This window comes from Ursus arctos, unplaced genomic scaffold (genome assembly GCF_023065955.2).
Source record: "Ursus arctos isolate Adak ecotype North America unplaced genomic scaffold, UrsArc2.0 scaffold_10, whole genome shotgun sequence".
NCBI lineage: Eukaryota > Metazoa > Chordata > Mammalia > Carnivora > Ursidae > Ursus > Ursus arctos.
This window is the reverse complement of record NW_026622764.1, coordinates 21,170,388-21,192,045: the sequence shown is the minus strand read 5'-3', so window position 1 is coordinate 21,192,045 and position 21,658 is coordinate 21,170,388. Positions and strand designations below refer to the sequence as shown.

Here is a 21,658-nt window from a genome sequence, read left to right as displayed (position 1 = left end):
TCCTGGTTGAAATTTTCAAGCAGAAAATTTAATTTTCTTAACTAATTAATGATGTTAAATGGGAATTTATTGACTGTGGACTTAAGGTACCTCCCTCCACTGAGGTTTATGGGAATTCATGTTAATAATTGGTATTGCCATTGATATTGCTATTATGGGAAAAGTGACACAATTTATGGCTTGCAGTGTTTTGGAGCACCCCGGGAAGTGGGTTTGGGGCTGTCATTTCACACAGGACTCAATTTCTAGTTATATTTCTCAATAACTCTTTTCTCTTCCATCAACACAACTTTCCTTTTGGATTCCTCTGCTTAAGGGAGTAGGATGGTTTTTCTTCTGGCTCGCCTTGAGGCTATCACCATTTTGTGCCTAAACTTGAGTAGAAATTTCCTATTAGTATCTCTAGTTAGAGCATTCCTGGAATTTTGATTTCTATTCCTTCAAACCTAACTCCTGTTCTGCTAGTTAGTAAATATCCTCAGGAAATAAACAGCTTGGTGGCTCACTTTCCTTTCTGGAGTCTCAAAAACTTACAATTTTGGTCAGATAATTCCTTATTATTTGAAAGAACTTGCACATTTATAAGAAGATTAAAAACCCATATTGTCCGTATTGCATCCTAAATTCAGTTTGGTGATTGACCCAAATAGTGGAACACCATAGTACTGGAAAATTTCCCTTTTTTTTTTTCTGAAATGATATTCCTTTCTTCCATTCACGGTGCATTTGATATAGTCATATACATATTCATGTGTATGTACAATTATGCATGTATATATATGTATATATGTATGAAATTATATGTAAGCACTTATTCTATTTCTTCCTTACACTATTTACCTAAGGATATTCCCTTTTTATGGATTCCAAATGAGCTTGGGAATAGTTGCATTTACGTCTACGTTTGATGTGTGCACACTTCCTTTGCACTAATACTCACTCACTTTCCTACCACACAATCCTTATGTTCTTGCTTGTTGAACATTGTTTCAGAGACAGAGGCAGAAGTGGAACGTTTCAATGCCAAGTGGGTTTTTTTGAATTATTGAAGATTTTAAATGTGCTACTTTGATTATAATTAATTTCATACATTTTTAATAATATTCATGTGTTTTCTCTATAATCATTATTTTTCAAACACATGTATCATTTCTTATAGTATAAATGATTTAAACTGATATATATAACTAGATCATTTGTAGCCATTGTATATCATGGTATTAATGAACAATTTAAATTTAACATTAAAATTATATTACTTTCAATTTTTATGAGAAATTCCTTATTTTTAGCTCTAATTATTATTAATACATTGTTAAGTATCGTCAAGCACTTTGATGATAACAGTTATGTTTTACAGTATGGACTATTACTCTGTCATTTTTTTTTTTTTTACTCTCTGTCTCTTCTGAACTTTTGTTTATTCTGTTTTGTATTGTCTTCAAACCATATAGAAATACCTTATTTTTTCCTCAATCCACCTTTCATTGGGATGAAGTGGGAACGAAACCCCTGTCTCTTGCCCCACTCTTTATGACTTCATCCAAAAAGATCACATATTTTTACTAGCATTCGTGTGGTTACATTGTGTCAAAAGCAGGAAATAGGCTTTACTTAATTTATCTGCTGTATCGCTAACAAGCTCCTTTCAACTTTTTTCATCCATGTAGTAAGTATACTAGGAAAGTCACCCTGACCTCCGAAGCAGGAACTGCAAAAAATTATTTTGCTTTTCTCCTTGAGAATGATGACTGAGTCTTACCAGGTTCTTCAAGTTGATTTATGAGATAGAAAGACCCTTCTTATTCTCCACAAACTCTGAAAGTCCTGATACCTTAAACCTCACTTAATAATTTCTTATCAGTTAAAAACCGGAGGGGTGGAAGAGAGAGACACTGGCTCCATAACACTGAAACCTAATATTGCCATATGGGAATATGTAATATGCATTGTGTTTTATTAACTAAAATAGATTAAATTTGCACACATAGATGATGTTATGAATTTCAAATCCACTGTATTATCATTGCTCAAAATACAGAATACAAGCATTCAAAAAGCATTTCTGTGCTGATATAATGATCTGGGAATAGAGATTACCATGATTTTCAGGCCTGAGGTAATTCTTAAAAAATGTAGATGTACAATTGTATGCCATTTTAGGAAAGAGCTAGCTATTCTCATTCTCATATCTTTGACAATGTCTTCATTTCTTTTTTTTATAATAATTTTTTATTATGTTATGTTAGTCACCATACAGTATATCCTCAGTTTTTGATGTAATGTTCCACGATTCATTATTTGCGTATAACACCCAGTGCACCATGCAATACGTGCCCTCCCTAAGACCCATCACCGGCCTATCCCAATCCCCCACCCCCCTCCCCTCTGAAGCCCTCAGTTTGTTTCTCAGAGCCCACAATCTCTCATGGTTCATTCCCCCTTCTGTTTACCTCCCTTCATGCTTCCCTTCCTTCTCCTACCGATCTTCCTATTTCTTATGTTCCATAAATGAGTGAAACCATATGATAACTGTGTTTCTCTGCTTGACTTATTTCACTTAACATAATCTCCTCCAGTCCCATCCATGTTGCTGCAAATGTTGTGTAATCACTCTTTCTGATGGCTGAGTAATATTCCATTGTATATACGGACCACATCTTCTTAATCCAGTTATCCGTTGAAGGTCATCTCGGCTCCTTCCATGATTTCGCTATTGTGGACAATGCTGCTATGAACATTGGGGTGCATATGCCCTTCTCTTCACTACATCTGTATCTTTGGGGTAAATACCCAGTAGTGCAATTGCTGGATCATACGGTAGCTCAATTTTTAACTTTTTAAAGGACCTCCACACTTTTTCTAATGTGACAATTTCTTCATTTCAACCTCATCCATTAATAATCTCTTCTAACCGTTGCTGTTATGAAGATACATCAGTATTTTAATGGAATGCCACCTGTTTTTCCTTAAAGACCAGTTGGCAAACTTTTTTATTTTATTTTTTTAGTTTTATTTTTTATAATTTTTTTAGTCTTAGTAAATGGCGAAGAATGATGTTCTGAACACCTATATCACAACAACTTACATCAATGTTACAACCACAAACAGCATTTCCATTTAGATTTTCTTCATATATTATGTATCATATTATCCTTCATCTTTCATGGAAAATTAGATATGTGTGAGTCCCATATCATATCTTTGATGCAACAACAATCAGCCACATGATTTCGCACACCCACTAGAAATAAACTTCATGGAGTGATTGGAGAGTAGAAACACATTAATATTTGCTAGTCACAAATCTTAAATAGGGTCAATGTAAAAACAAAAGCACATACTGAAATTAATTATACCTATGCAAAAATCCATCCACTTAATCTTTTGAAGCATAATAGCATATAGCATCATTCCCATGCTATATGGCTGGGAAATCTTGACACAAATTGTGAGAGCGAACAAACCCCAGCTGGCTGTGCAGGTGCAGTCCAGGTGGGCCTTGGCTGATGCTTTTGTACTGTATGAATTTTAGCTTTTATCATCTGGGCTGCTGCTGATACTGTAGATTCAGCTAAAAGAGTAAATTACTTGGAGGCATCATTAACTTCCAATTGATTCATTTCCAAACAGGTAGCTGTTCCATCTGAAGTTTTTTTTGTTTTGTTTTTTGTTTTGTTTTTGTTTTGTTTTTGCCAAATACAGCTAAAGTCCACATGCGTTAAAGTGTGCACTCACACATAACAGTTGTGCACAATTTGTGGAACCATTGGTAATCAGGTGTATGAAAATTGCTAGACAGAAATAAACCATTCATCTACCTTTTGTCTAGGCCTACACAGAAATAAACACTAGAATTCCAACCTCTGAAAGCAAGAGTTAACAAAAAATTTAACAAAAGAGTTAACAAAAAATGCAGACATTCTGCTCTCAAGAAGGTAAAGCTTAAGTCCTCACTCATTAAGTGTGAACTGTACAGAGTGACTTTATTCCAAAGAGGAAGATTTGAAAAGGAGGGTAAAAGAATAACTTTAAAGTCAAGAAACCTAACAAATACTATTTCAACCCAGTGGTCAAAGTTAACATCAGCAGTGATAAGTCCTACTGATAGTATGTCTTCTTGATACGATGGGAAGAAGATGTCAGTTCATCTCTGTGGCCTTTCCCCCCATCCCCACTTTACTCAGGAGTTAAACATCAAGTAAATCCCAAGTCAGGGACATACTACAAAATATCCCACCAGGCCTGCTCAAAACCACTAAGTCATCAGAACATGAGTCCTATAAACTGTCACAGCCAAGAATAGCCTAAGAGACATGGCAACTCAATACACTATGATATCCTGGATGGGACTCTGGGACAGGAAAAGAATATCGGGGACAATGCAAGGAAATCTGAATAAAGTAAGGACTTCAGTTAATAATGAAATATCAATATTGCTAAGTATCAATATTGATTCATTAACTGTAACAAACATACTAATGTTTGGATGTTAATAATAGGGGAAACAGGTGTGAGATATTTGGGAACACTACAATTCTCACAATTTTTCTGTAAGTCTGAAACTATTCTAAAACAAAAAGGTATTTTTTTAAGTGTGTTTATAAATAACAAAAAAACATGGCTTCTGAATCCAGTAGATGTGGATTGAACTTGAGACTCTGCAGTTCTAACAAGCTCCTAGTGCTGCTCGTGCTGCTGGGTTTGCTCGCCTTGGTCTAGCGCAGTTTCTCTCAAAAAGTGACCCCATGCCAACAGGATCAGCATCATCTGGAAATTCTTAGAAATGCACATTCTCCCACTACAGACTTACTGAATCACGAAGTCCGGAGTTGGAGCCCAACAACCGTTTTGTAGTAAGCTGTCCTGGGATTCTGACCCGCTGGCCCAGAACCACACACATCTTTTCTGCTTGACCAGCAGCCGTCCTAGAGGAACTCCACGTCCACCCACCAGAGATAAGGTAACAACCTTCTGCAGGCTTCACCAGCACCATTGTGCAGTCCCCGGGTCCTAGCATTTCTCTTATCTTCTAATAGCTCTTTTTTGAGCCTTTACTTCCTTTGCTTTAGCAAAATAGGTAAGATCTTATCTTTAAAATAATCTTAAAATAATAAAAAATAAATAAATAATGAATAAACAATAAATAAATAAAATAATAATAATAAAAATCTTTTTTTTCTGTATCACTCGCTCTGGTTCTGGTTCCCTAATTATTCCTAAATAATACACTTAAATTAACTTTAATCCATAGATTACTAATCCATGTAGAATTGATAGCCTTGTATGAGATAAGGTAAAGGTCTCTTTTATTTTTATATAAAGATAAATAATTGACCCAATCTCACTGTTAAGTAGCTCATCTAATGTAATACGCATGTATTTGCCTCTATTGTTTTACATTGCTAATTTGCATCCCTGGAACTATTTATGCCACCTTCTCTGAACTGATACATTTTGTAATTTGTAATTGGGATGTATTTTGATATTTAATAGGATATATTGTACGACCTTGTTCTTCCTTTCGATAATGCCTTTTATTTGGTCCATTGCAATGCATATATATTTTGGAATAAGCTGAATTTATAGTTTTTTTCCTTAAGAACATACCTGTTTATTATACCAAGTCTTACTACCCATGAACATGGTATATAGCTCAATTTATTTAGATCTCTATGTATTTATATCCAAATGGTAGATTCATTTATTTATTTAACAGATGGATTTTTTTCTAAATGATATCTTTTCATATTTTCTGTTTATAGTTCTTGTCTAAGAATGTAATTATCTTTACTATGTTGATTTTATACCCCAAAACTTGCTAAATTATCTTATCCCTACTTTTTATTAGATTTCTTTGGCTTCACTAGCAGAAAATAATAGAACTGCAAAATTAATGAGAGTTCGTGTGTCTTTCCAATCTCTATATTCTTTCCTTATTCTTATCTTCTGGCTAGGGCCTCAGCATAGTGTTATATAGAGGCAGGTACCATAGGCATCTTTATGCCATTCCTAATTCTAGAGGAAATGTGGTTTATTGCAGTGTTATTGTAGATGCTTTTCATCACCTCAAGGATGTTTCTTGCTACTACTAGTTGGCATTTTTGTAATTTCAAATTTCAAATGTAATTTCAAATTTGACTTTGACCAAATACGTACTCTTCCTCTCAGTTTGATCTGTAGCCTGAAAGAAAGAACAAAGAGAATGGAAAGATGTAATATGCAAAGATAGAATGGCCCTGTGGATGCTCAACAAAAGACCACCCTCCAGAGGAGATCTCCAACGTCAGACTAGACACCCATCATTGTCTCTCTGCTATGTCTCTTAAGTTCTTTTTACTTTTTTTGTATCTTCTCACTCCATGTGCTGTGTTCCAGATGATTTGTTGATGTCTATATCCATGTAACTGGTTTTCCAGCTTTGAGTAATCTGCGGTTTACCTTATTCATTGAATTACACTTTCCACAATCATTTTTCGCTTCTAAAAGATCAACTTTTCCTTTCTCAGGTTTGTCTAATCATCTTGATTTCTATCACTTGCTTGCAATGTCAATCCCTATATCCCTTAAAGTGTTTTAAATACACATTTAAAACATGAACTTGTTTTCTGGAATCTCAGTTGGGACAAAAATCAACCGGTCCAAGGGAAGGATAGATATTTGCCCCCCTCGTTCACATCTCCATAATGACAAAGACAGATAAACATCAATATTTTCCTTTAGATACATAGATAGGGTAAGATAGATAGATAGATAGATAGATAGATAGATAGATAGATAGAATATAAACAGTTACAAAAGCAAAAAAGACTTTTATCAATATTCAGATACAAGAGTTTTTTTTGTAAAAAACTTAGCCTTGGGGTAAATAACTGTGCTGGAAATCTCTGTGACTGGCTGGTAATACAGATGTATAAAATATATCACAGCTATTTTGTATAGTTTTTAAAAATTATTATCTTATGAATGTCTGCAACATACACTGTTGACAATTAGGCTTCAAGCATGAATCTTCAGGTAAATGACATACCTAGGATACTGAGCTCCAGTTCATCTTCTCTGTTATCCCTCCGTCATCGACTGGTATCATTAGCACGTCTGCTGGTCAGGCACATAGCCAGAGGGAGTCTACTGGAGAGTCAAAGAGCAGTTGTGTGTGTGTGTGTGTGTGTGTGTGTGTGTGCGCGCACGTGCGTGTGTGTGTATTTTAGTGAAAGTGCTAAAAAAATTTTTTTTGGAAAGAGTGTCAGAGACCACTACCCTGATTACGTGGCTTAATATCCGAAAGGAGCCATTGAAGCCCAGGTAGCTTGCGCCTTGATTGGGATTTTCACTGTGTATAATAACCGAATACTTTAAAGAACTTGAATCCTTTGTCTATATTGTTAGTGTCTTTCAGTTATTGACTCAGGGAGATGTGCCTGATATTTGCTCTCTACCAAAATTCTACCTTTCCTACCTAGGAACTTTGATTTCAGAAACTACATGGGCTATTCTGGAAACAATGTCAATTTCTGCTGTGGGCTCTCAGCATGAAAACACCTAATTTCTGTCATTTATACATTAATCAACATCTTTGGCCAGCTGATGATACCCTTTGTGTCCAGGGCTTTTATGAACTTGTCCGTTTTTCCATGTGCTTACTGGATTGCAATTTACTTTGAGAGTAAATAGGAAAGTAGTCAATATATTTAATTTGCTATTGTAAACAGAAAGCCCACAGTAAACTCACCTTAGTAGATTTCTCTGAATTTGTTAATTTTTTCCCAGTTTTGTCTATTCTTTGAACAGAGAAAACTCATCCCTGTTTTAATAAATTTGCATTTTCTGTGCTGTGTAACTAGTTTAATCTTTTGTGGCACTTCCATTTCAATGGCCCCTTCTCATCATGAAGACTTTAGCTTAAATGGCACTTTTCCTGTCTATCTTTCCACGTTCATTCTATCAATGTAAATGTGTATTAGTTTGTTAGTGCATCTGACCATTATCTAAAATTATTTTTAATAGTTGCATATCATTTCTTTCCTTCCCACAATAATGAAAAATTGCTAAGCGTATTTACCTTGCCCGGCTTGATCATCATTTTATCCCTGGACCTAGAGCTATTTGAAGCATACAGTTGGCATTAAAATCATTATTCAATGAATGAGTGAGTGATTGAGTTTAATTTCACAGGTTTGTTTCAGAGGGCAGGTACCTTTTAGAGTGACCATAAATCCGAGGTGTCCCAAGTGTAATTATTTAATTATTATTAATAGCATCACTTTTCATTTCTGGTTACCTACATAGACTATTTTGCATACCGGCAAGGCTGAACTTGAGATGTTCTGTTTTCTTTCCTTTGTTTTCTGCTCTCTTTCCTTGAGGAGAACATTAAGGCTATGCTAAGTGTCTGGCTGACTAATAATAAGAGCGGAGAATGAACTCAATTACTTGCATGGTATAGGAGTTTTTTTTTTTAACAATTATCATATGGATTAAAAACATTAAAAAATCTTGGGATTTTCTAATTTGTTTTATATTGTTAATGCAGTGATAGTTGGTATGTTTTCAATTGCATTAAAAGTGTTGCAACAAATAATCAAAATGGGAATGCATTAGTTCATATTTGGATATAGTAATGAAGTTACTTCCCTTTCTTAAGAGCTAAATGTAAATGCAACTATTGCAAAAGAAACTTGGAATCAATCTCAGTCAAACCAGGATTAAAAATTTAACAAGGGCAGACATTTGTACTTCAATTTTTTGTGGGATTTAAAGCAGAGTACTCTGTATTTATATTTGGCATATTTTTATGTTGCTTACATTGTTTCAGGATATTTTATATGGTTCATGCTGGTCATTTTGCAGCCCCCTCTGGTATAGTTGTGCATTCTTGGTTTTAAGTAGATTCTATTATGACCATCTTAAGACCATTTTGAGGGCAAAATGAAGTTTGCACAACCAGTCCCCAGAGCATTTTTTTTTCTTTTTTTTTTGGCCACAGTTAACAATTTTATGAAGGTGAGAGTAGGGCTCCTTTAATATGTTGCTTTCCCAAGAGATGACTGCAGGCTTTGATGTTGACTTCATTAGTACTAAACTTGGATGCAAGAAATAGTGAAGTCCAAAATAAGTTTTAACAAAATAGAAGCTATTTTTCTCTCATGTAATTGAAGGGTAGAAATTGGCAGAATGAGGCTGAGATTGTAGTTCCTCAGCACTCAAGAACACCAGTTCCTTCCAGTTCATCATCCTGACTTGACATCTCCGAGCTTGATTATCATGATCTAGGATGGCTGCTGGGGATTCTATGATTTCATCTGCATACCAGGAAATAGGTGGAGAAAGGAAAGGAGCAGCGGGTCATGAGTGACACCAAATATTTTTAATGAGCACATGACACTTCCATCCATCTCTTTGACTAGAGCTTGGTCACACCTTCAAGAGAAGAAGGCTAGAAAATCTTATCTACGCAACAAGTAGTCATTTACCCTTTTAAAGAAGAAGTGTAGGGGCGACCTCCAGCCACCAGCTGGGTGGCTCAGTCAGTTAAGGAGCCAACTTCTGGTTTCAGCTCAGGTCATGATCTCAGGGCCCTGTGATCAAGCCCCATGTTGGGCTCCTCACTCAGCATGGAGTCGGCTTGAGGATTCTCTCTCTGTCCCTCCCCCTGCTTGCGTGCACACGCACATTCTCTTTCTCTCTAAAATAGATAAATAAATCTTTTTTTAATTAAATAAAAATAAAAATGAGGTGTGTTATTAAGGAAAAGAGAGAGAAAATAACTTAGGGTAGGCAACTATCAGTCTCCACCACTGTTTACAGACCACATAGTTTCACAGAGCAATAGGTTGAGGGAGATTAGCAGGAACCTCTTTATGGCCATCTCCATATTCTTTCCTTGAGCTATAAAGCTAAGACCTTCTGCCTTCTTGGGACATTTCTCGGAGCAGGAAAAATCTGTTTCGTCTTTCTTTTTAACTCCTTTGTCTCCCTTTTTATGGACTAGCTAATCAAATTGATAAACATGATATTCTTTGGATCATGTTTTTATTCATGTATACAAAATACTATTGTTAAAGCAAAAAACTAACACTACTTAGCTTGCCTCATGAGGTAGTAAGAGAAACAGTGTCATGTTCCCTACTTCTCCCCAAATGATAAGCACAATAGGAAAGGAACCCATCTGCAACCTTCAGATACAAAATACAGAGACTAGGAAGAGAAACTGGTATGCAAAATTTCCAACGTTCACTTAAGTTATCAGGCAAAATTCGGAAAGTTTTCAACCAAATTTAATTCTGATTTAATTTCAGTTATTGGTGATTTGCAGTTTTGAATAAATAGGAATTTAAAAACATACACAAAATGAATTATTAGTATAATTCAAACAAAAGTCATACACCATTTAATTTCAAAATGAATATGTGGAGTATTATAAAAAAACATAAGCAATTAAGAGAATAAAATCTGAAAGCAATGAAAAAAGCATATTTATGTTAATTTGATGCTGTTAGTTCAATTCCATAATAGTCGTAACATAACCACTAAAAATTTTATGACCAGTTTTCTAAACTAAAGATTATATCTTAAAATTACATTTCATGAAAAAAAAGTTGTTTTATATGCATAAATCCAAGCTCATATTTACAAATGAGTGTCTTACTCATGGATATGGGCAATGTTGTGTGGCTTCTTGCTGACCGTCCCTGCAGTAATTCACGTTCTCCAGCCTCTATAATACAGCTGTGAAGTCAGTAGGGAGTCATTCAATTATTTGTGATTTTACACATCTGTCAGTTAAATCTGAACATCAAATGCAAAATTGTACACAGAGGGACATTATCGGGATTTGTGACTCTCCCTGGAGGATGTTGGATCTGTATACCAACAAAAGATCCATAAATGATTCTTTCCATCCATAAGAGATGTATATTCCTTTTCCACTTATGCTTATGCTATACCAGCCCTAGGAATTTCAGAACAGAAGGAGGTCCTGTAATCATGAATAAATGAAAATGGATCTTACAGAGTAATTTGGCATCTTCTTTTAAAAATATGAGATTTCCGAATGCAGTGTGGAATCACAATGGTTACCACTCCTTCATTTTAAAAGTTTTATATGGCCAGAGGAAATAAAATACTGATCAAACATTTTTCACATCCATATGAGTTTAGATGGCAGTTTCAAAATGAGCTAAGTATGTCAGAAAGTTGTGGGCATATAAAATACACAAATATATCTCACTGACCATACAAAATTACGTGTTGTTAGTGTAATCCTTGCAGTGTCACCTCAATTTCAGAGAGAATAGTTATGGTAATTGCTATTTTTATCATTTAAAATCTTCAAATCACATATACTATGAAATTTTGTTTTCTGAATAATTGTGAAAAATATGGGTTGTTTATCTATGGTAACATTTGAACATTTCCAGATTACAATCAGTTTGAAGTTTAAGGGATGCCTTGTTTCCAATGTATAAAATTTAAATTTTTAAATGGTTTTGGTATGTTAATTCTTCTAACCTATTTGACTCATTTCTTTTTTATTTTTTTAAGATTTTATTTATTTTTTGACAGAGAGAGAGCCGGCCAGGGAGAGAGGGAACACAAGCAGGGGGAGTGGGAGAGGAAAGCAGGCTCCCAGCGGAGGAGTCCGACTCGGGGCTCCATCCCAGAACTCCAGGATCACACCCTGAGCCGAAGGCAGACGCTTAACGACTGAGCCACACAAGCGCCCCTATTTGATTCATTTCTTGTCTTTATTTCTTAGCATCATGCCATAAAAAGATCATGGGCCAGAAAATTTTGATTCCTGCCTCTACTCTAAAAATTCGTGTAAGATTTACCTTATAAGGTCAATTTACCTCATGAGATCAATTTCTTCCTTTGAATTTTAAGAGTAATGACAACAGCTCTTAACATAGTTGTAAATAGTAAATGAGAAAACATATATATATATATATATATTTACCTTATTGATAAGTAAACTGCTAAAACTGCTATGGCATGATGCTAAGAAATTAACTGTCCTCCACGTCTTTAGTTAATATGCACAGAATTTGTGTTATTAAATTGGAGTCTTCTCCGTGATTAGACTATATCACATACAAAGATGTAACATCAACTGCCCTTTACTCCAACATAAATAATCCATCTATACAAATGCAGGAATTCTGTAATTTAAAAAAAATTCTTCCTGAAGAAAACATCCAAATTTAAAAAAGAAACATTTATAGATGGTACTTACTAGAGATCTTAGAACACAAGAATACTTCTAATAATGAAAAGTCTTTTCTTTCCTGTAATTCTGTATTGTTTAGTCATTGTTATTGTAGATGACTTGAACAATTGGAAAGATTCCTAAGAGCATGGCCAATTGGAACTAGGTGGTGAGCAGATTTGGTCAATAATCTCCATGAAAATGACTGGGACATCACTGATCCAGTTTTACATAATATCCACTGCAGTTATGAAATCAGATAAAGGCAGAGCACCTGGGTGGCTCATTCAGTTAAGCTTCTGCCTCCGACTTAGGTCATGATCCCAGGGTCCTGGGATTGAGCCCCACGTGAGGTTCCTGCTCTGTGGGAGTCTGCTTCTCCCTCTCCCTCTGCCACTCCCCCTGTTTGTGTTCTCTCTCTCTCTCAAATAAATAAATAAATAAAATCTATAAAATTAGATAAAGCCAATGGGCCTACAGACCAATATCTCTAGTCACATTTTGTAATTAAAAACTTTACCTACTCTTAAACCTCTTTAACTCTGTAACTGCGTAAACTTCCAGTTTCAAACTCACACCATCTCTGTCACCCACAAATAGATCTTACTGTATATTGAGCTCCAATATTTAGCAAACCTAAGTAGTTGTGCATAACACCTGCTCCAAGTTTTGTAAGGTTATTTGACCTAAACCTTTGAATTTAGCTTATGATGTCCCATTAGGGTTGGAAGAATGGATTTTGACTCCTCTGTCAATTTGTTTCAGATACTGTGATTTTAAGTGGGGGGATAAATTCAGCCACTGTTAACATAATTCTGTTCCAAATCATGATTCTCTTAATTTGATTTGGGTTTCTCTAGATTATGATAGATTTTTAAAAAGTTGTCTTGACATTTATTTACTTATTTTAAGTAGGCTCCACTCCCAGCACGAAGCCCAATGTGGGGCTTGAACTCACGACCTTGAGATCAAGACCTGAGCTGAGATCAAGAGTCAGCCACTTAAATGAGCCACCCAGGCACCCCCAAAAGTTGTCTTGATATTTTAAAATGTGGGCATGGTGCCAGTGTAGCCACTCCATCCTATAAATTTTGGTAGTAGACTTGCAAGTCCTCAGTAGAAATCCCGCCCATTTCCTTTTTTTCACCCCTTTCTTCAAATTCCATGAATCTTGTTTCTATCTGTCAGCCCCATGGTAGTAGCAGGGTCAGTTAGGTCAGTTACTACTTCCTAAAAATGTCATTCCTATAACAAAGATACATAAATATCCGCAGACTTGGGAGGCCTTATCACAGCATTTATAGCAGTCTCCATCAATTACACGGAATGAAATATGTCCATGTGACCATCTCAAAGGCAGTCTTGGGACATCAGGTACACTTCATTTGTGAGATTACAAGTGTGTGTAGCTGCTACCGTCTAAAACTAAGTTTGCCAAATCCCTCTATTTCCTCAATATAGCCCATCAGTTATCATTCCACCAGAAAGTATCTGTTCCCAAAAAAATTGTAGCTACTTGGAGGTCAGATCTCAAGTCAAATAATCTAATTAATTGAGTAGTATCTAGAATTATCGATGGTTTCTCATGATCATTAATCCTAAGAATCTATGTTAATGATTGTTCACCAGGCTTTTGCGAGTACTCCTCTGAAATGTCTTAACTATTTAATAGAGTGCACTCAAGATTCAGGGGGCACATGTCTTTGGTCCTCAACTACCTGAGCACTTTAAAAAAATAATCAGTGGTCATAATGGAGTAACTTTTGGAGTAAATATAACATCTGCTTAGGTGAATATAACATATGCTTTTCTTCTACTACTCTCGTCTCTTTTTTTAGGGATCTAATTTTTACCAGTTCTACCAAGAGCAACCAGAGAAAATAATTTTTCACGAATCTCCCTTTTGTTATGTGTTGCATATACATCTACTTAGAAGTTTTCTTGTATCTATTTCTTCCAATTTCTATTGATAAGATTTGTCACTCATAATTTGCTCCATACCTTTTGCTATTTTCTACCAAAGATGGGAAGGAAGCCATCTTGGCATCAAGTTCTCATTCTGTTTTCCCATTCCTTTTTTTTTTCTTGCCCCCAAAAGTGCTTTAGCTGTCATGTTTTATGTTTCTGAAAGAAAATCTGGGACACAATGATAACTGAAAATAACACATAGTCAAATTGCCAAACCTGATTCACAGGAATCAGTATCAAACTTATCCTGCTTTGCCTTCACCTCACAAGTAGTCGAGATGCAATGGCAGAGTGGGAAGAAGTTCAGGACGACCACCAACAGATTGGAAGATTCATATATAACTAGAGAATTGTATAGCAAAATTCAGTCTTGCCTACAAAACCAATGGGAGTAGCTGGGGTGAAATGGTCTTCAAATTTTGAAAAGTTAGATATTTGGCTTGATTCCAGGATCACTGCTCTGATTAAGGAAATGGTTATAGTAACTATTTTTTTCCACAAACTATTTTTAACAGTCTTCTCACCAGTATGTTAACTTGATAGTTTTTTTACTATAAGCTGGCTGATATAGCTAATTATAGTCCATTTGAAAGACCATGCATGGGTAGTTTGTTACTAGACATGGTCAAAATCGCTCCCATTGAGTAAAGGCATCAGATAATTCTGAGGCCAGGGATACTAATCGCATTTTGTGTGATGTTAGGTATTAAATCAGGGAGAAAGAATATCAAAAAAGTTTCCTTGTAAAGTAAAAGTAGTATAGTCAAAAATCTCTAATAAGGCAAAGTTGGTAAAAGGGATCAAAACATACACAAGCAAATTGCTTTATTGTCCATGGGACCAAATATAGGGCCAACCACAAACCTCGCTGCCCCCATTACTATATGTGGTCTGAACCTTATATTTTGTTGTTAGTTAAGGCAAAAAGCTGTTTATTTAACTAGCAAGAGTGTCTTTATTGGAAATCACATTGATTTTTGGTAATCAGAAGGAATGGGACCTACTGGTGGAGTGAATAAACAGAATAAGTTGGACCGACAGCATTTAGGCAGACTCACAATAAACAAAGACTGGAATCTGTTCGAACCCAACCAGGATTCTAAGGCTTACCATCTAGCTAGAAGGCTGAGTTGAAGATGGTCATAAGCAGTGACCCAAACTTACAAAGGTTCCTTTTGGGGAGCTCCAGCGATTTTAAATGATAGCTTCTTTCCAGGGGTACTATGTGTGACCCTGGGTTGTACCTCTCATGTGGAAGCCAAGTATTAACTTCCTTCCTTCCCCGAAACGTGATGACTTATTCTTAAGTATGATTATAAGAGAGATTCAGTTATTTAAAGAAACAGCATTAATAGATTATGTAGCCTACAAATGATTACAAAGATATTTACAAAGGCTACACTTGGTTAATTGGCAGAGTTTCCTATAGAGATTACTGATTTACTGATGTGCACCCTATCTTTACAACAGAAGTCACCCAAGTAGACCTTTACTTCTGACTTTAAATGAAATGATAAATGACACCACTTTGGCCCTGGGAGACATTTAGCTCATACTCAGCTTAGTTTATAAGGTTGTTATGGATGAAAGAATGGTCTTAGACTTCCTCCCTATCAGCCAAGGCAGAGTCTGTCTGGTTGTTAATACATCTTGCTATACATGGATTAATGCCTTTCTGTCCACAGAAAGGTCAACACAGAAAGAGGAAGAAAGGCATCTGGCTTTCTAAGGTAAATCCATATGATCTAAAAGGAGATTTGTTCGGGTAGTTTGCTCTGAGACCCTGAAATGCATGATTGAAGTAAAAAATGCAAGTTGACCTTATGCTTTTGGGAGACCTTTTGGTAGTAGACTTAATTAAATACTTTATGGACAAACTGAATGGATTTTGTTCCATCTCTGCCATACAAATTAGAGCAGCCGACAAAATGAAAAATTCTCCAGAAGGCAAGACAGTATAGCAACAAAAGTGAAGTTTGGGAGAGAAAATTTTCCATAGACCTTACCCACGTCTGCATGTTTTACAAGTAAGGTACCAGCTGCCTTCTGTTCTGCAAAACCCGTTCAAGAACATTCGTATAGTGGACTCTTTTGGAAGATAGCATCTCCCTCAGTAACCAGGGAGATATTTGCTTATAGGCTTGGAGATGGAGATAATGTAACCGTTTGGAGCAAAGGTTAAGGATAATCATATTCATAATAAAATATTCTGATTCTCTGAGATCAGAATTTCTCTTCTCTAAAACAAACCCCTCTGCAAGGACATGTGTCATCTGGCTGTCCTTCCATCACCCTGTAGGAACTGGGGCTCAAGGAATAAAAGCAAAACTCCTGATGCTCAAGCTATTGCCTTTGCTGTGAACAATAACCTTTCCTTTATCTCTGACCAAGGAGTCTCTTATCTTTTACTGGAATCCATGAAATTATGGCAAATATGTTTGTTGCAAGTAGAGTAAAATTTCTAACTCTCAGAGATATTTACAACTAAAAATTTCACTGGATGATTCAACAAAAAGAAACAGCTTCACTACCCCCCGCCCCCGCCATCCTCCATGATCTTAACTACCAGTGTCTGACTACAGCTGCCGTTAAGTTCTCATCTATAGGCTATGAGTAAATAAACCAATGGGATTACTCTAATGGAACATCATACCCTTTGATAATGCCAGAAGTGTGCTTAAACCTTCACCCAGGAAAGACTATTGCTATTCTAAATAGTGTCGAACAGAATGCTTTCAAAGGTTAGAATTGCTAAGAGGTAAAAGTGGTCATTTATGGTCCCTCAGTGAAGGACATCCCTGGACAGTGTGGTCTTTACCTTTATTCTCAAGTGGCACTGGCAACACAGACTGAAAAGGGAGTTTGTCTTCTCTATGGAGCAGCTGGTTGGAATCGGGCAGAGAAAGGAATAATTTCATGTTATTGTGAAAGTTGATGAGTAGCGATATTATATCACATGAAGTCACCATTTATAAAGCATGTTCTAGACATCTGGAATATGGACATGTTCACAAACTGTTACAATGTAGAATTACTCATCAATGGCATCTAGTTTCTACCCAGTCACTAAAAATATGTAGTTAATGGCCAAAGGTCACTTCTGCTAGAAAAAAATAAGAATGATATTGTAATTTTAATTGAAGATTAATGCATGAAATAATACTTTTCATCATTCTGCAGTATGTATATATTGTAACAAAAGGGTTATAAGTTTATTGCTTAGAATTGAATGAAAATCAAACTTATGTAGAAATGACTCATAGGATGAAAGAATATTTCTGGAAGCTCATTTGAAGCCTCTAATGAATATAAAACCTATAGAGAATTATTGGTCACAAAAAAAATTAAAAGTGACTATAGAAAAGTTACCTAATCTAGTACAATCTTACAAATGTTCAAACAACTTTGGATGACAAAAAATAAAAACAAAGAAATTGAGCTTTAAATAAACTGTGAAAGTCCTCAGAAAGAATACAGCTACTATCACCATTCTTAGTAGTAATAATTCCTGATGCCCATTATATGCTTCGAATCCAGATGTTAAGAGGCTTATTCTTTTGAAAGAAATATTGCAGAAAGTGTTTTAAGACAAATTATAAAAAGACAACTGAGACATATGTGTCAAGGAGATAGATAGATAGATAGATAGATAGATAGATAGATAGATAGATAAAAGGATATATATATTAAAGATTTTATTTATTTATCTGACAGAGAGAGAGAGCACATGCAAGGGGAGCAGCAGAGGGAGAAGAAGAAGCAGGCTGCCCACTGAGCAGAAAGCATGACACCAGGCTTTATCCCAGGACCCTGGGATCATGACCTGAGCTGAAGGCAGACACTTAACCAACTGAGCCACCCAGGCGCCCCTGTGTCAAGGGTATATTGACAGAAGTCAGAGGGTGTATTGAGAAGAAAAGAATTACCCAGAGATCTACAACTCATTCTGGTCAAATCTCTTTGAAAATATGCTAATGACAGGTAAATTTAACAAATGCATCAATGGTGTTTCCTAACAGAATGTGCCCGGTTTGGCTTCTATCGCTAATGAATGACATGCAAACCTATAATCCATAGATGAGGGCTGTGTATAGCTCCCTGGATTTTGCCACAGAAACTACTGACATATAAATTGAATATGCCTCATTATGAAAAGAGCTACTGTAGCTCTCCAGATTCTGTAATCAATGATGGCGTGTATCACCTAGAAAACGGATATATTATATATGGAACTCAGTATTTCCTAATGAGGTAAGTATGAAAATGGGAAACTAGGTCTGTAGTCCAGATATACTGCTGCTGAACCTGGTGCCTCACGACTACTCCTGTCTTTGAAATTATAGTTACAGTATTGTGTAAGATCTCAGATTCTTGTGTGTGATTTGACGATCTGAAACGTCATGTTATCTCAGCGTATAATCTATTGCAAGTCAGTATACATTCAACCTGAATGGGATAAGCTTTAAATGGAATTTTTTTTCTTTTGTTGGACAAATTAATAACCTAATTTATTCTTGAAAATCTATTTTATTATAATATGCTAAAAATTGACTCCTACCTGTAGGTGAATAAAGTCTAATTTTTTTTTGTTAAAAAAAAGAGAAGGGATTATTTTCCTATGCCAAGAGTTTTAAAACAGACGCCTTCCATTTTGCTTATCGTTAAACAGAAAATTGGCACCTGATAAAAGAAGTTGTATTTACTTTTCTTGAAAGAATTTCCATTTGGATTTTACTGAATTACCTGAAGCAGCACAGCATTTTCAAAGGTAAAAATAAAACATTTGGATGCATCTCTCACACCAGATTAAAATCCTCCTCTTTGTATGTTTAACACTTTATGAGCCTGCCAGGCGTCGGATTTGGTTCTCATTGTTTGATCTGATTGTTAACTACCATTTATCTCAGCAAGTTGATTAACCTAATTTTTCATTTCTCCCCAATCCCTTGTTTTAGATGAGACACTTCAAGTGCAATCACGGAGACTAAGTACATTTAGCGCCGTGTGCTCGGCACAGGGTCCCTCCAGAGGCTAGTGTTGTGAGCGTCACTGAAGAAGAAAAAAAGGGAGAAGGAAGAGTAGAAGAAAAAAGAGGAGGAGGAGGAGAAAAGATGAAGATGACAGAGAGGCTAACGCCACATGATATCCAGCTTTCTCATGGATGCTGCAAGACTAGAATTGAAGTTCTGTCTTGCAGACTCTTTTTATATGCTATTCCTGGAATATATGAGCCTTAAAGCACATTTTAGGAAGCTTGGTTATTTCCCCTAGACTCTGAATTAAGGGCCAGCACAATTTCATATTGCATAAAATTGCCACCTCGGGCTCCAGACTCTTCTTTTCCTGTCCTTTCCCTAGTCAGTGGCTCACATTTTCTGTCCTCTCCTCTCTCCAGATACCTTCGCTGTCATTATTGATTCACACTTTAAAGTCGAAGTATGATTTTTTTCCATTCTCTAACAAGATTGGATTTCTCTCAACAATCTTAAGCCTTGCTCTAAGATGGAGCCTCAGAGTAAAATTGTTCTAATTACTTTGTCCAAGCCTGGGGACAGGGAGGCGAAAACCGAAGAGTCAAAAGTTTCTTCTCCCCATTCACTCATATTCAGTTTCTTGACCAAAGAATAGCAAGGTTGGGGTTTTTGTGTGTTCTTTATTTGTTTGTTTCATTGGTTTATTTGTTTGTTGGCATAAGAAGCTATCATGCACTAAAGGATCGTGTAGACACGTGCTTGCTACAACACCAAATTATATGCTCATTTCTTGGAACAAATAAGGAATAGAAAAAGCTGTACAACAGAATTGCTGAATCTCCCTTCTCAGTTTCTAGCCACAGAAGCAAGTCTACCATTTAGTATAATGATTTCCTATAATTTACTCTATATGAAGAGCCTTCCTGGAAGCACCCATGATTTTCTTAGAGCCTAGTGATTAGGCCTGCCTGGGACTTTACCATACTTTATTATCTGGATTACACAATGTATGGAGCACTCATCCCCTGTCTTCACTGTGTTGTGTGCTCCTCGAGATCAGTGAGTCTTCTTTCTCAAAGAGGGTCAACGTTTGCAATTCGATTAAATAATCAAAACACGTTCAAGCATTTAACAAGCTTGACAATATTAACAATATTTTTTAAAATAAATTCTACCCCCAACGTGGGGCTCAAACTCACAACCCCAAGAGCAATAGTCACAAGTAAGCCAGTCAGGCACCCCTCTTCTCACAAATATTATCCTAGGCAGAAACCTACCTGCCACAAGACATCTTAGAGGTTTGCTGGTATCCCAAGAATTTAGGCCTACAAGTAAAATAATAAATGTAAATTCAGGAGTACAAAGGCAGGGGAATGTGAACAAATGTAACATACAATACTCCCTTCTTACCCATGGCTTTGCTTTCCACAGTTTTGGTTACCTGCAGATAACTGTGATCCAGAAGCAGATAATCCTCCTTCTGATGAATCATCAGGTCAATAGTAACCTAATTCTAGGTCACGATGCCTACATCATTCACCTCACTTTATCTCAGTATGTAGGCATTGCATCATCTCACAACCTTACAAGAAGAGTGAATACAGTACAAGAGAGACAGACGACATTCACATAATTTTTATTTCAAGTTATTATTATAATTGTCCTATTTTACTATAACTTACTGTTCTTAATATTTTATTGAGCTTAATTTATAGATTAAACTTTATCATAGGTATGTGTATGTAGGAAAAAATTTATAGTATATACAGTACTCAGGCATCTCCTGGGGGTCATGGAATATATCCGCTGCAGATAACGGGGGACTTCTCTCTTGATCTACTGTGTGCCCAACCCTTCGTATATGTTCGCTGAAGTATTTAGCTTTAGAGAGTAGTCATTTTATTATTAGTAATGAATGAATTGACTCTCAGAGAGTTGAAGTCAAAATTGGATTTTAAGCCTTTAAATTGCCTCCTAGTATATCCAGTGGTGGCTGGAAGTAAAGTTTGAGAATAAATTCACTAATAGAAATCCATATTGAGCGATTAAGTAACTTAAAGGAAAATTATTATGATCACCAAAACAGCAGTTCAACATTGCGAAAATTGTGGGTTAAGTTGTAAAGATATCATTGGCAAAAATATTGAAGTAGGACCATTATCTAGAGGATTATTTAAAAAAATAAACAAAGTCAAAGTACCATCTCATCTATAAACAAAGCTATGAACATTTTGCTTCTATTAGGTAATCTTGACTGACCCCAAAGGCTCATTTGAAACAGCTCATGAATGCTGAGTGAAGAATCTGGACTTGATAATGCCACACTCAGATGGAACCCTTCTTATATTTCCTTAGACACATTTTTTAAAGCATGTATTTTTATTATTAAATTATTAATACATTAAAATCAATGTAGCTGATTATTCACAACTTCTGAAGCAGGCCAATTACTCCTGCAACTTCTAAAACTGAGTTAAGTGGCAAAAGGGAAGCGGATGCTAAGTCTATA

General features: G+C 35.9%; 1 pseudogene; it reads right to left on the bottom strand.

The window, feature by feature from the left end:
• The window catches only part of LOC123000736 (60S ribosomal protein L28-like), a 33,724-nt pseudogene extending 13,083 nt beyond the window's left edge, over positions 1-20,641 (bottom strand).
• Positions 20,642-21,658: the final 1,017 nt, after the last annotated feature.